The sequence below is a fragment of the Delphinapterus leucas genome, chromosome 9 (assembly GCF_059928025.1).
Source record: "Delphinapterus leucas isolate spDelLeu-1000000601 "Yukka" chromosome 9, BTC_Dleu_Yukka2, whole genome shotgun sequence".
NCBI lineage: Eukaryota > Metazoa > Chordata > Mammalia > Artiodactyla > Monodontidae > Delphinapterus > Delphinapterus leucas.
This window is the reverse complement of record NC_143137.1, coordinates 34,627,009-34,640,311: the sequence shown is the minus strand read 5'-3', so window position 1 is coordinate 34,640,311 and position 13,303 is coordinate 34,627,009. Positions and strand designations below refer to the sequence as shown.

The 13,303-nt window shown below is 40.0% G+C and overlaps 1 protein-coding gene across 1 annotated transcript in view; it reads left to right on the top strand.

Moving 5' to 3' along the window:
* The first annotated feature begins 12,876 nt into the window (after positions 1–12,876).
* Positions 12,877–13,303, top strand: part of MDFIC (MyoD family inhibitor domain containing) — a 107,000-nt gene continuing 106,573 nt past the window's right edge. Inside the window, exon 1 of the mRNA XM_022582846.2 lies at positions 12,877–13,182. The gene's annotated coding sequence lies outside the window, so the exon portion shown is untranslated. The remainder of the gene's footprint in view (positions 13,183–13,303) is intronic.

The window sequence follows — 13,303 nt, the reverse complement described above, 5'->3', positions numbered from 1 at the left end:
AAATTGAACATTATCAAAATTTAATATTTTGGGGCTTCCTTGGTGGCACAGTGGTTGAGAGTCTACCTGCCAATGCAGGGGACATGGGTTTGTGCCCCGGTCCAGGAAGATCCCACATGCCACGGAGTGGCTGGGCCTGTGAGTCATGGCCGCTGAGCCTGCGCGTCCGGAGCCTGTGCTCTGCAACGGGAGAGGCCACAACAGTGAGAGGCCCACGTACCGCAAAAAAAACCCAAAAACCAAACAAACAAAATTTAATATTTTGGCTCCATCGAAAGGCTCCATCAATAATATGAATAGACAAGCTGCTCTCTGGGGAAAAAAGTTACAGCAAATATATCTAACAAGGGACTTGTACCCAGAACATAATTACACAGACACACACATACATGCAGAGTAACAAATTCAAGCAACTCAGTATAAAAATGGGCAAGATATGTAAATGGTTAATAAATGAAAAACGTACAACCTCATTGATGAGCAGAGAAATTCAAATTAATATCACAATGAGACACCACTTTTACCTACTACAATGGTTAAAATTTTTTAAAATGCTGACAACATGAGATGTTACCAAAGATGCTGAGCAAATGGAATTACTCTGTATTGCTTATTGGATTGTACAATGATATAAGTTCTTTGAAGAACTCTTTGGCAGTTTTTCATAAAGTTAGCTATATATGCTTACCCAGGTATCCCACTCCCAGGTATTTACCCAAGACAAATAAAAATATATGTACACACAGACTTGTATTCAAATGTTCATAATAGATTTATTCATAATAGGCAAAACTTCAAATAACCCAAATATCCATCAGCAGTTGAGTGGATAAATAAATTGTGGTATATCCACATAAATGAAAGAATTCTCAGTAATTATAAAGAAGAAACGACTGACACAGGCAACAATATGGATGGCTATGAAAATTATAATGTTAAACTAAGATAACCCAGACAGAACAAAATACACAGTGTCTAAATCCATTATTGTGAAATCCAGATGAAGCCAAAACTAATCCATGTCAATAGAAATTAGATAGTTGATGAGGTGGGTAGCAATCAGTGAGGAGGAATAATAACAGGAAAAAGGCAGGAAGAATATTTCTAGAAGGATGGAAATATTCTATAGCTTGTTTTGGGTGATGGCTACATAGATATACCCAGTTGTTAAAACATCAAATTAAGCATGTATAATCTGTGCATTTTATTGCATATTATATATCTCAGTTTAAAATGTCAGAATATCTGATGCTTTAGGGAGGTAGAAGAATTCACTTATTTACCCATAGGTATGATAGAAAAAATTCAGACACTAACACAATAGGCACACATTTACCCTTTGGCTGAAGGGCAACTCTTGTGTTTATTTGCATTAAGAAGCAAACAAACAATGATCCTGAAACATCAGCTTAAGTGCTGGGCACTAAGGCAATTGCCAAGACTTCAACTCTCTTTTTATAGTTCTGAATGGTGTTCTTTTGTACTCTGTAGATTTAGAAAGAAAAAAAAAAAAGCTAAATGATTGTGTTAGTTACCTACTGCTTCATTACAAATTATCCCAAAAGTTATTGGCTTAAAACAGCACCCATTTATCATCTCATGGTTTGTGTAATGAATCTAGGCAAGGCTTAGCTGGGTTCTCTGCTTCAGAGTCTCTCACAGGCTGAAAGCAAGGTGACAGCTTGGGCTGTGGTCTCATCTGAAGGCTCAAGTGGGGGCAGATCTGCTTCTAAGGTCACTCATACAGTAATTTGCAGGATTTGGTTCTTCAGGGGCTTCTGGCTGAGGGTCACCCTCAGCTTCTTGTCATAGAGGGGAGAGGGAGAGAGAGAGAGAGAAGGTGCTAGCAAGATGGAATTTTCAGGCTTTGTAACCAAATCATGGAATGTGTATAACATCACTTTTGCCTTATTCTGCTCATTGCAAGCAAGTCACTTGGTCCAGCCCACACTCAAGGAAAGGGACTACATAGAAGGTGAGGATCACAGAAGGTCATCTTAGATTGCTGCCTGCCAAGACACTTACTAAGGTGTCTAGCATAGGGGATACTAAGTGTGAGGTAATATTTTATAGAAAGTTGTATTTTCTGATATTCAGTATGCATGTTATATTATTTAATAATATTGAGAAATTCACATGATGCTAAACATAAAATATAACAATCGTTAAATATACTTTCATAGTGTATAGTTCTAAGTGCATAATACAAACATTGACAAGATAATGAAGTAATCTTTCAAAGTTATAAGTTATTAAATTTGCATTACAATTTGTAAAGTATTAAAGGGAATATGGTTTAAATAATTATTTTAATTCAATTTTGCTAGTCAACCAGTTGTTTTCAGAAATATAAATTTGTGCCTGGTATAATTTTTTTTCTTTTTTTTGGCAATGCTGCATGACATGTAGGATCTTAGTTCCCTGACCAGGGATCAAACCTGCACCCCCTGCATTGGAAGTGTGGAGTCTTCACCATTGTACCGCCAAGGAAGTCCTAATACTTTTTATAATATGGTAGCTATAACTTGATTGTTTAAACAGTTGATTACTTATTGGCTTGATATTTCAATGACAGAACTCATCCTAAACTATCAAAAATAATTATTTAAATTTAAAGGTGCCTTTCTAAAATACTGATTTTTAAAAATTTATTAAGCACACTATTATTATTCATTTAAAATAGCTAGGGAAACAAAATGATTCAAAAATATTTCTAATATCAGAAAAAAACTATTCAATATTTTGAAATTACCATTGATCTTCTACTGAATACACTAAACTACATACACATAGACATGTAAAAATTTTTATTGGTATATTTGAATCAAGCTTCTGTATCATACAGAAGCAAGATTCTTGTAAGTAGCAAGATGCTTATAAGTAGAGGAAGCAAGATTCTTATACATAGAGGTTATCACTTTTTGGAGAAATTTTAACAAACCAAAAGAATGATGTTAAGCTTGTCAAAGACCAAAAAAATGGATTTCTTTCATTTCATCTTGCTTAAAGAGTGCAGTTTTTAATGTATCTGTTGCCCTGGGTCAAAGACAACTAGGGAAATATTTCAAACTGCTGGTTGTTTTACTATAGTTTTTATCTTTCTCTTGGATTAAGGTTTCAAATTCTCTAATTGAAAGTCTTCTCTTTCCCACCTTGCCCCGTTGTCTATCCTGATTCGAGTGAGGGGCGTGGGGAACATACGTGGCTCCTTGACTTAAGAACCTGTGAGCCATTACAGAGCATTGAGTAGAGTTCCCGGTGCTGTACATGTCATGTGAATTTTTGCCAGCACCACATAGCCAATAGCATCTTCATCATACTTCAAATGGGTTTTTGCTTGATCACCTGGGGGAAATTTAATAAACAGTCTCATTGATAGAGAGGAGAAAACTCAGTCTAGAAATCCCTCTAATAGAATTCTGAGAAGAATTAAAAACTTCTAGAATGTATAACTGAGATCCTAATGTGATATAGGCCTACATGTTGTAAGAAATGCAGTAGAACAGGTATAAGGTTTAGAGTTCTCTGAATGCCCACTTCACCTTCTCCTGTAACTTTGCACTTGCTGCTTCCTTTCTCTTTCCTCCTCACCTTACTATCTATGGTTAAGTCCTTCTCATCCAGGCTCTTCTCCAAACCCATTTCATTCTTCAGACTCCTCTCTCTTAGGATTGGGTTTGTTGCTGCCTCTTGTGTCCCATCATAGGGCCCAATTCCTACTTCAAAGTATGAATCTCATTAAATTTTATTCTTCTCTTTACTTGATCCTTTCCCTTACTCTACTTTTAAGTTCTTTTAGAGCAGAGGCTTTGTCTCTAATTCTATGCCCCTCTTACACACACTCACAGCATGCCATTGTTCTTTACTAACCACTATTTGTACTTAGATACTTATATGTGTGATTATTTGACTAAAGTCTACCTGTCCTAAGACTAAAACTTTGTGAAGACCAGGACACGTGTTTCACTTTTCATTTTATTCCAGTGTTTAGCAGAGTATTTGACATCTTGTAGTTGATTTAAAAAAAAAAATGCTGCCAGGACCTAACTGGAGACCTGGGGTAGAGCTTATATTCAATAAATATCTGATGAATAATTACATGAGGATTTCAGTTACAGTCTGAGCTTTTCAACTTACTACTTAATTGTTCTCCATTGAACCTCTCTCAAACGTTGTTTCCTTATTTTTATAGAATGGGGATTATAATATTGTACATTTAATACATATCAGAAAGGGTTATCCCTAAGATAAAATTGAGGATGCATGGTAAAGAATGTGTAAATTTTAAAGGACTTGGTATATGATAGTCGTTATAATTAATTATAAGAGATGGGCTATACCCCTGGAGGTATTGGACCTATGTCAACCTGGAAAAGGCTTTTGATAAAAGAGTTGAGTCCCTTCAGGGATTCAGAGTAGATTGCTTTTCCCTTTGATAGTGAGCGAATAGCAAACATCAAATAATTAATAGTTCACTGGGCCTAAAGAGCTTCAATTTCACTTTTTTCTAAAGACAGTTGTATTAGTTTTCTGTGGCTACTGTAACAAATTACCCCAAACTTGGTGACTTAAAACAACAAAAATATATTCTCACAGTTTCAGAAGTCTGAAATCAAGGTGTTTACAGGGCTGTATTTCTTCTGGAGGCTCAGGGCGAGGATCTGAGCCATGACTCTTTTAGTATCTGATAATTACCACCTTCCTTAGCTTGTGGCCACCTAACTCCAATCCCTGCATCCATCTTCATAGTGCCTTCTCTTGTCTGTGTGTCTGTTATAAGGGCACTTGCTGTATTAGGATTCTCCAGAAAAACAGAACCAATAGGAGATATATATGACTTATATCAAATAGAGGCTGAGAAGTCCCGGGATCTGCCATCTGCATGCTGGAGACCCAGGAAAGCATGTGGAGTAGTTTGAAGGCTGAGAGCCAGAGAGCCACGAGCACAGATTCTAGTTTGAGACTGAAATCTTGAGAACTAAGAGTCCCAAAGGTGACAGAAGATTGATATTCGAGCTCAAACAGGCAGAGCGTGAATCCCATCTTCCTCTACCTTTTTGTCCTTTTCAGGCCTTGAAAGTTTTGGATGATGTCCATCCACATTGGGGAGGCTCATCTGTTTGAATCAGTCCACTAATTCAAATGCTTATCTCTTCCAGAAACACCCTCATAGACACACCCAGAAGTAATATTTAACCAGCTATGTGGGCATTCCCTGACTTAGTCAAGTTGACACCTAAAATTAACCATCACACCTGCTGTTGACATGAGGGCCTACCTGGATGATCCAGAATGATCTCTTCATTTCAAAATAATTATGTCTGCAAAGGCCCTTTAACCAAGTTAACCAAGTAATGTAACATTCACAGGTTCTGGGGATTAGGATGTGGGCATATCTTTTTAGGGGCCAATACCAGCAGACTACAACAGTCTATATGAGAGTAAGAAAATACGGCTTTGTATAGATGGGCTGTTGTAAGCAAAGTGTTCTGGTGTTGCTGTGTTATCTTTAACACAGATAAATTAGGTAATCAGCTCTGTAGTGATTTTAGAGATATATGTAAGATACGCCTCTTTCAATACATATCCTATAACATCTTCATTTCTTGTCATTTTATTGCATTGCCTGGTAATAAGACTTGCTTGAATTTTTGTTTGGTAGATTATTATTACTTTATTATTTATTTATTTATTTATTATTGGCAGTAATAGGTGTCATGGTTTTGGACCTCTAGAGCAAAGAATTGAGTTTATCAGCCCCTTGGTACATGGCACATTATCATGGTCTGTCCAAGTCCCTTTTCTTGTATGTATGCTTATCTGCCTCTATATGTTCTCTCTGATTCCTATTCTTTTTTTTTAAACATATTTATTGGACTATAATTGCTTTACATGGTGTTATTTCCTGCTGTACAACAAAGTGAATCAGCTATACATATACTTATATCCCCATATCCCCTGATTCCTATTCTTCGCTCTTTTCCTTCCTCCCATTACCATTCTAAGATGTGTATGTAAGTCCTTTTTCTTGTGTGTGTTCTTATAAACTGTGCTCTGTTGTTTTGTGTGTATATAATTTTAATTATTAATTGGTGCTGCGCTAAAATCACATTGTTCCTTACTCCTTTCACTAAGTACAATGTTTAAAGATCCGTTCTGTGGCTGACATGTGCGTATAATCTGTTTCTTCTAGTAGCTACACAATGCACATGCTCTGCAACCACGCCATCAACTGCTTGCTCCCCCAGGGATGGCTGCCCAGGTTGACTCCAGCTCCCTGCCACCAAAACAACGTGGCAGCAAATAGCCTAGGTCCCTTTATGGGCCTGGATACATTTTAGGGGGACTGTGAACATGGGAACAGGTTTGTTGCTCCTAGAATTAGGAGGAATATGAGTTACTAATATCTTTGTGTTTAAGGTTGGAAACCTGGGTCAGCAAGAGAATAGAATGGGGATCCAGGTGCCTGGGGAGGAGGGACTGTTCAAAGTAGGAGAGAGGAGGTTAATGGGAGGTGGGAGAATATTCGAGAAAGCTTTGCTTTTTTCCCAGAGTAGATTATAGGTCTCAGGATTGAATGAACAATATAATCAATCTGTAATCCTGCATTTTTTATTTAGCATCTATCTCTTAACAGAAAATTTGGAGAAATAGAGGCATTGGTTTAAATCCCAGAGTTGAAAGTTCCTCTCTTTACCTGAGACTATAAACGAGTTTAGGGACCATGGTGACAAAAGAATCCTCATCTTCTACATTATTTCAAATATCTTTGTCTGGATCATCATGCTAAAATTATTTCTAATTGTGAGTTTAGCACATCAGTCGTCATTTTCAAAGACCTCTTGTACTTACTAACCTTATATATCCAGGTTCACTATCTACGTACCTTCTTGTTGGCTGCATATGATAGAAGCACATTTCCATTTCTACCTTCACTCCACTTGTTCTCTGACATGTGCCACTGGCTGCCTTAACCTCTCCCTCCATTCCTTCAAAACACAAGCAGGAAAGTACAGTGACAGCAAGGAAATACCTGAAGGCCAGTGCCCCAGGCCAGAGGAGTCAGACAACCGAAAGGGACACTAACTGAGAGCTTGGTAGGAAGGACAAGTCAAGCTAATTCAGCAACAGGAGATTCTATGCTGCATTCTTTGGTCACACATTTACAACAGAAAATCGTTGGAACTCCTGAATGGAAGATCAGATATGCCCTAGCTTCACCATCACTTAGAAGAGATGGATTCATTTACGCGGCTTATCGAGATAATCAATCAGAGCAAGAAGCCTGGATGTTTAGAAACTTAGCTCTATAGCAAACCTACCAAAGGACCTTTGCCGAGTCATTTAACTTCTCTGGGGCTTTCACACTTCTGTGCTTTGTAGGCAGTATCTCTTCAGTCTGGAATTCCCTAAGCATTTTGACAGGCAAACTTTTACTCATCAGCAGTACTCAGCTTGGTATCTTCTTCTTTCTGAAACATCCCCTGGCTCTCCCCACCCACACTCGAGCAGTTAGGCGCTGCTGCCTTCAAGTTCCTGCTGTACAGTCATTATTGACGTGAATGGCCCTCTCCCACTCTGCTCTCTGCCCATCTCTTCCCTCACACATTCTGAGCTGCCAGTCTTTCCTCTATCTTTGAACTTCTGATGCCCAGCATATGGTTTGGCATACAGTAGATTCTAAGTGTATGTTTGTTGAACCTAATGAATGAACTTTATGTCTTTATATTTCTTTATATGTTGAATGAAGGAGTTGGGCCTTTCGGCAGTTTTCAAATGTTCAAAAAGTGGAAGAACCAGTTTTCTCAGTTAAATTTAAGGGAAGGACCTATGCATTATGGAGAAAAAGAACAAAGTGCTCTATTTGAAGTAAGGATGGAATTCCAGAAATCTGTCCACTTGACCTCTCCTCTTCAAACAGGGCACCAGAAGGTGGAGAAATATAGTCACAGCAAGTTGGCCTAGAATCATGATTGCTCATTTCCCTGGCAGCTATAAAAATGTAATCCTGTGAAAGTTATTCTTTCAAGTAGCAACATTTTCTTATGTGAACTTTTTTTTTTGGTGGAATTTTTCCTTAAATGTAAAAATACTCACCTGCCTCCTTAAAAAACAGAGTGCAGAGCTAACATAACTGAATCCTTCCTTAATGACTCAGGCCCTCATTAGGAACAGTCCGTTTCACTGAGTTGAATTCACAAAGGCATTGTTATGACGTGTTTATTTCCCTGTATCTTCCCTGTCAGCTGTCATTTCTTCTGCTGTCACTTTTTTCTGACCTAATAGCTCCCTGAGCTAATCTCTTTTCCTCAAAGCCCCTGTGCCCTAAATCTTCTGTGAGGTAAAACAATAGAAAATAAAGTTTGTTGAAAAGTATATGTGCACCAAAAAAAATGAGTAAAATTTGAGAAAGTCGATGGCCGTTGTGTTGGCATTATGTGAAGGTTATGGAGGTTACCTGAGGGTACTAAGAGACTCAGTTTGTATGTTTATATGTCCTTGGGTTTGGGGATTGCTAAAGTCATGCTTCTACCTAAATGAGGTAGGTATATATGTTTTGTAGAAAAACTAACCTTGGTACAATCTGGGTGAATGTACTGACTGAATGTACCTTAAATGATATAAAGCATTTAAATCATTTTTTAACCAAGTAAGCAGTAAAATACTTTTAAGCGTGAACGCCTAATTTATATTTATTTATAAATTATACATACTTTTGTACTAATACTTTGTATAAGTTTTAAAACATACTTGAGAATTGAAATGACAAATGATGACAAAAAAACAAATATAAATACTCATTCTACTGTCTCCTCCTCACATTCCAGAGAATTGTCTTGTCTGCCCCCTGGGAAGTATACACAATAGCATACCCCAGTTGTAGACCTCTGGCTTAGATAGCTATGCAAAGATAGTAACTTCGACGTTTGCTAGGCAGATAGGCCTCTACCCAACTGAAAAGTAATTTCGCTGCTTTTCAAGACATTAAATCAAACTAAAAAAAAAAAATCTCAGAAACTAACATGTGGCCTAGAATATAATAGGTGCACAATAAATGTTTGAATGTTGACTGAGTGATGAAGATGTGGTAGTCCACAAGGATGCTTTATAAATCCTTTTAATTAGTTCATTTCATTTGCTTAGCTCATGTCAGATCTCTTTCACAACGTGTTTACGTATTATTGCATCATCATCAGTGTGTATATCACTAGGCAGGAATGGTTGTAAGGCACATTGGGATTTCAGTGGCAGAGGGCTTTGAGCCAGGGCTAGGGTATTTAATTCTAAAGGAAGGCTGGTCCCCGGGGAAGGTTTCCATCTATCAAGATGACTAGAGTTTGAGACATGATCAAATCCGGTTTAATCAGGACCATCAGGTGATACACCTGGGGCATCTGGGCTGGTGGAGGGGCACAGGCAGTAGTAGCACTAAATAATGGTGATTCTCGAAGCTAGTCAGATAAAAGTATTATCGCATTGAGAATGGTGTGGAGAAACGGAGAGGGGCCAGTAAGCACACATTTGGATTGAGTTTCAGGGCATAGCTGTGTTTTAGGCCTTCTGTTCTTACACAGCATGCCCACCTTGGGTACTCATGACCTCCTTGCCAGTAAATACCATCTATGTGCTTGTATTCCAGACACCTATCCAGCAGCCTACTGCATGGTTCCAATGAACCATTTCACAGGTTTCTCAGACACTACATCATCCACATGACTAACTCAGCAGCTTTTCCCCAAACCTGCTTCTCCTGAATGTTTCCATCTCTGTAGGTAGTATTACCCCCATTCATCAAGATGCAGAAAACTGGAAGTCATCCTTGATTCCTCTAGCTTCCTTATCCTTTATCTCAGCCTATTTGGCTCCATTCCCACTTCTATCATCATCCCTTGCCTCCTAATTGGACTTCCAAGCTCCAATCTCAGTGCCTCCAAATCATTTTACATATTATACCAGACTTCCTTTTATAAATAGAAATTTGGAAAATATATCCTCCTTGTTCAAAGTTGCTAAGACCTCTACTCTTCTCTCCGGCTTCCATCTCTCTCCCCCTCACATTGGGTTATCCTCTTATACTGGACTTCTTTCAGTTCTTCATTGATGCTAGGCTGCCCTCAAACCTCTGCACTTTCACCCACACTGCCTAGACCGGTCTTTTCTCTTATCAGTTTCTTCTTCTGCTTCCAGGAGAGACATAACTTTTTCCAGAAACTTTTCCCTGATTCCTAGACCAGACTGTATCTCCCTGCAAAAAAGAATTACCATGGCATTCCAGAACTTTCCCTGCCATCCCATTCAGTGACTGTTGTTAAGTGGTTGTGTGTCCATATCTCCTTCTAGACTGAGTTCCATGAAGGCAGTGGCCATGCTGATCATCTTCACTGCTGCATCCCCAGCACCCATGACAGTGCCTCCCACTTCCATACATATTTGTTGAATAAAAGAATGAGAGGATGGGGTAAATGGACAGCCCTTCAGGAACCAGGCTAAGTGATGAGTCAGAAAGACAGAAATACAGCAAAGGATGGGGTAAATGGACAGCCTGGGGAACACTTAGGAGCCCACACTTAATTGCTGGTTTATCAAATACTAATCTTATGGACTTCTACGTGCTCCTAGAAGGAAGACCTGAGTTTACCTAAAGGCACAAGATAGGCTTTCAGTCAGACAGACTTGAGCCATAAATCCTAGGAGTGTAATCCTGGCAAGGTACTGGTAGGGCTGATGTCAGAAGTCTTTGAGATAATTTGTGTAAAGTATAGATTGCACATGTATACCAGGCATGGTTACCTGGTATTTTGATGTGGCCCTTGTGATATAGTCATTATGCCATGTTCAACACTACCCATCAAAATGCTTCTGCTGAATAATAATAATAGTTAATAGTTTTGAGTACCTTTCCTCATAGCTGATGTCCTTCTGAAAATTATCTTATTTAGTCCTTATGGGACCCTGTGAAGAGTTTCTTTTATCGTTCTCACTTATGAAGCAACCAAGGCATAGAGAGATTGACTAACTTGCTCAGAGTTTTGCTGAGAAAAATATAGCATTTGACTCTCTTGGTGATTCTACCACACAGCCTCTCATTTGTTCCTAATATTTTTTTTTAACATCTTTATTGGGGTATAATTGCTTTACAATGGGTGTTAGTTTCTGCTTTATAACAAAGTGAATCAGTTATACATATACATATGTTCCCATATCTCTTCCCTCTTGCGTCTCCCTCCCTCCCACCCTCCCTATCCCACCCCTGTTCCTAATATTTTTATTTGAATCTTATTTCTTCACTGTTAAAGAGTAAGATATTTAAATTTAGTTCAAGGAGTATTTATTGAATCACCTACCATGTGTGCAACATTAAGTACTGTGTGCAATTTAATTAACAAATATTTACCGCTGACTATGATTTTCTAGAAGAGTGCTGTAATTTCTTAAATATTCGTGGAGTTTAACATCTTAGTGAGGGTACATTTTTTAAAAAGGCAAGGCAATATATAAAATAGGGATAAAATAGTATCTAGGCATGAAGCTTCCTCAAATGTTTGCTCTCTAATGTAATGCAGATCAGAATTGATCTGTTTTCATCAAGCAGATTCCAAATAGTCCAGGCCCCCAGACAAGTTTTCAGAGAGTTAAGGCACTTTTATACATACCATTCCTGAAATCTCTAAATTAAAAAAAAAAAAAAAAGGCATTTGTTAGTCACAGGTCGTTGGGCAAAATGTCATTCATCTTTTGGGGCAGAATATGGTCTGAATAACTGTCAGCAGAAACTTCAAAGGCTGTGTTTTTCAGGTTTAATTGAAAGTAAATTTGGTTGCACCAATTCTTTAAAGGTAAGAAATAGGACTTCTCAGTCAATTGGAATCAATTCCAGTTGGTTTTTTGAAGATATGAAATTCCTGGGATATTATTGATACCCCTAGAAGGAAGATGTATCCAATGTACATTTTCTCCAATTTTGAGAACATTATTGTCATTACTCTTGTCCTAGAAAGTCAGAGAATGAGTTTGTTCTAGCTTTCTACAAATTTTGCATTTCATTCACAATGAAATAAAGAGCAAAAGTTATCAGAAATACTTTACATCTGCAAATTATTTTATACTTGTTATTCTTGGCTCATCAGATTAAATTGCAATTGGAACATCTCCTTTATAAATGGAGAGTTGATCAGCTTTTTACTTCCGACCACAAGTTTATCTCACCACAGAAGTCATCTGTGGGGGAGGCATTCCTCCTGTAATAGACTGGGCCTGAGGCCCTGGGCCAGTGCATCCTCAAGGGTGTCACCCTTGCTTGCCTGGACGCCTCCAGGGTCTTCATGCAACTGCAAAAGCTTTTTCCTTATCCGGGATCCTGTTTGACCAATACAAAGAAAGAAAGAACTGAAAAACAGAATAAAGGTTACTTTAGGGTCAGAGATTAAACACTCAGCTAGGGGTCAAGGTTTCAAAACCACCCTTACTGTATTCCACCAGGAAAGTCTGATACTTTTTTCGTTTTGCATTGTTCACCCTAAAGGCTTCTACTTTCCTCAGGGCATCCCCTGAATGTCAGTGGGTCTGAGGCAGGGCTGGGAAGAGGAGTAGGGAGAGGGAATGCGGTGACTCTCTGGGTGGGGGGCACTCTGGGGCAGCCAGGGAAAAGCCTGCTCCCTCCTTTCCCCCCACCCCCACCGGCGTCCCCCCTGCCCCCCATCCTCCCCAGCGCCAGCCCTGTAGGGCTTTGGCCTCCTGACCCAGACAGAGCCGGGCGCTAGGGAGCCTGCGGCCGAGCCCGGGTCGCGCCGCCCCCAGCCTCGGGGCCGAGAGCCAAGAGTTCGAGGCCTCCCCGACCCGGATATGCTGAAAAGGAGCCACAGAGGGAGAAGTGTTTCTGGAGTATAGGCGCGCTGTAAGGGGGAAAGAGAGGCAGAGGGGAGAGAGCCCCGCTCGGAGGGGAGCCAGCGGGGCTGAGCTAGCTGGAAAGAGGAGGCGGAGAGCGCCGGGCAGAGGAGCGGCTGCTGCCGCCGTTGCCGCCACTGCGGTGTGCGCTGAGCGGGAGGGAGGAGGGGAGGGACACCCAGGGGTGGCCGCCGTCGGGCCAGCGCGACCCACAGCCCCTGCCGGAGCCTCGCTAACTTTCCGAGGCGGAAGAGGAGGAGGAGGAAGGGGCTTTGAGTGAGTTGGGGGGATGCCGAGGTAGGTGGCGGTCCCCCGGGCGGGAGGAGGATGGGTTCTGATCCCAAATCCGATCTCCCAGCCTCTCCCCCTTGGGTACCCCCGCCCCCCTTCGACCCCCTAGGACTCACTGCTGTCAACT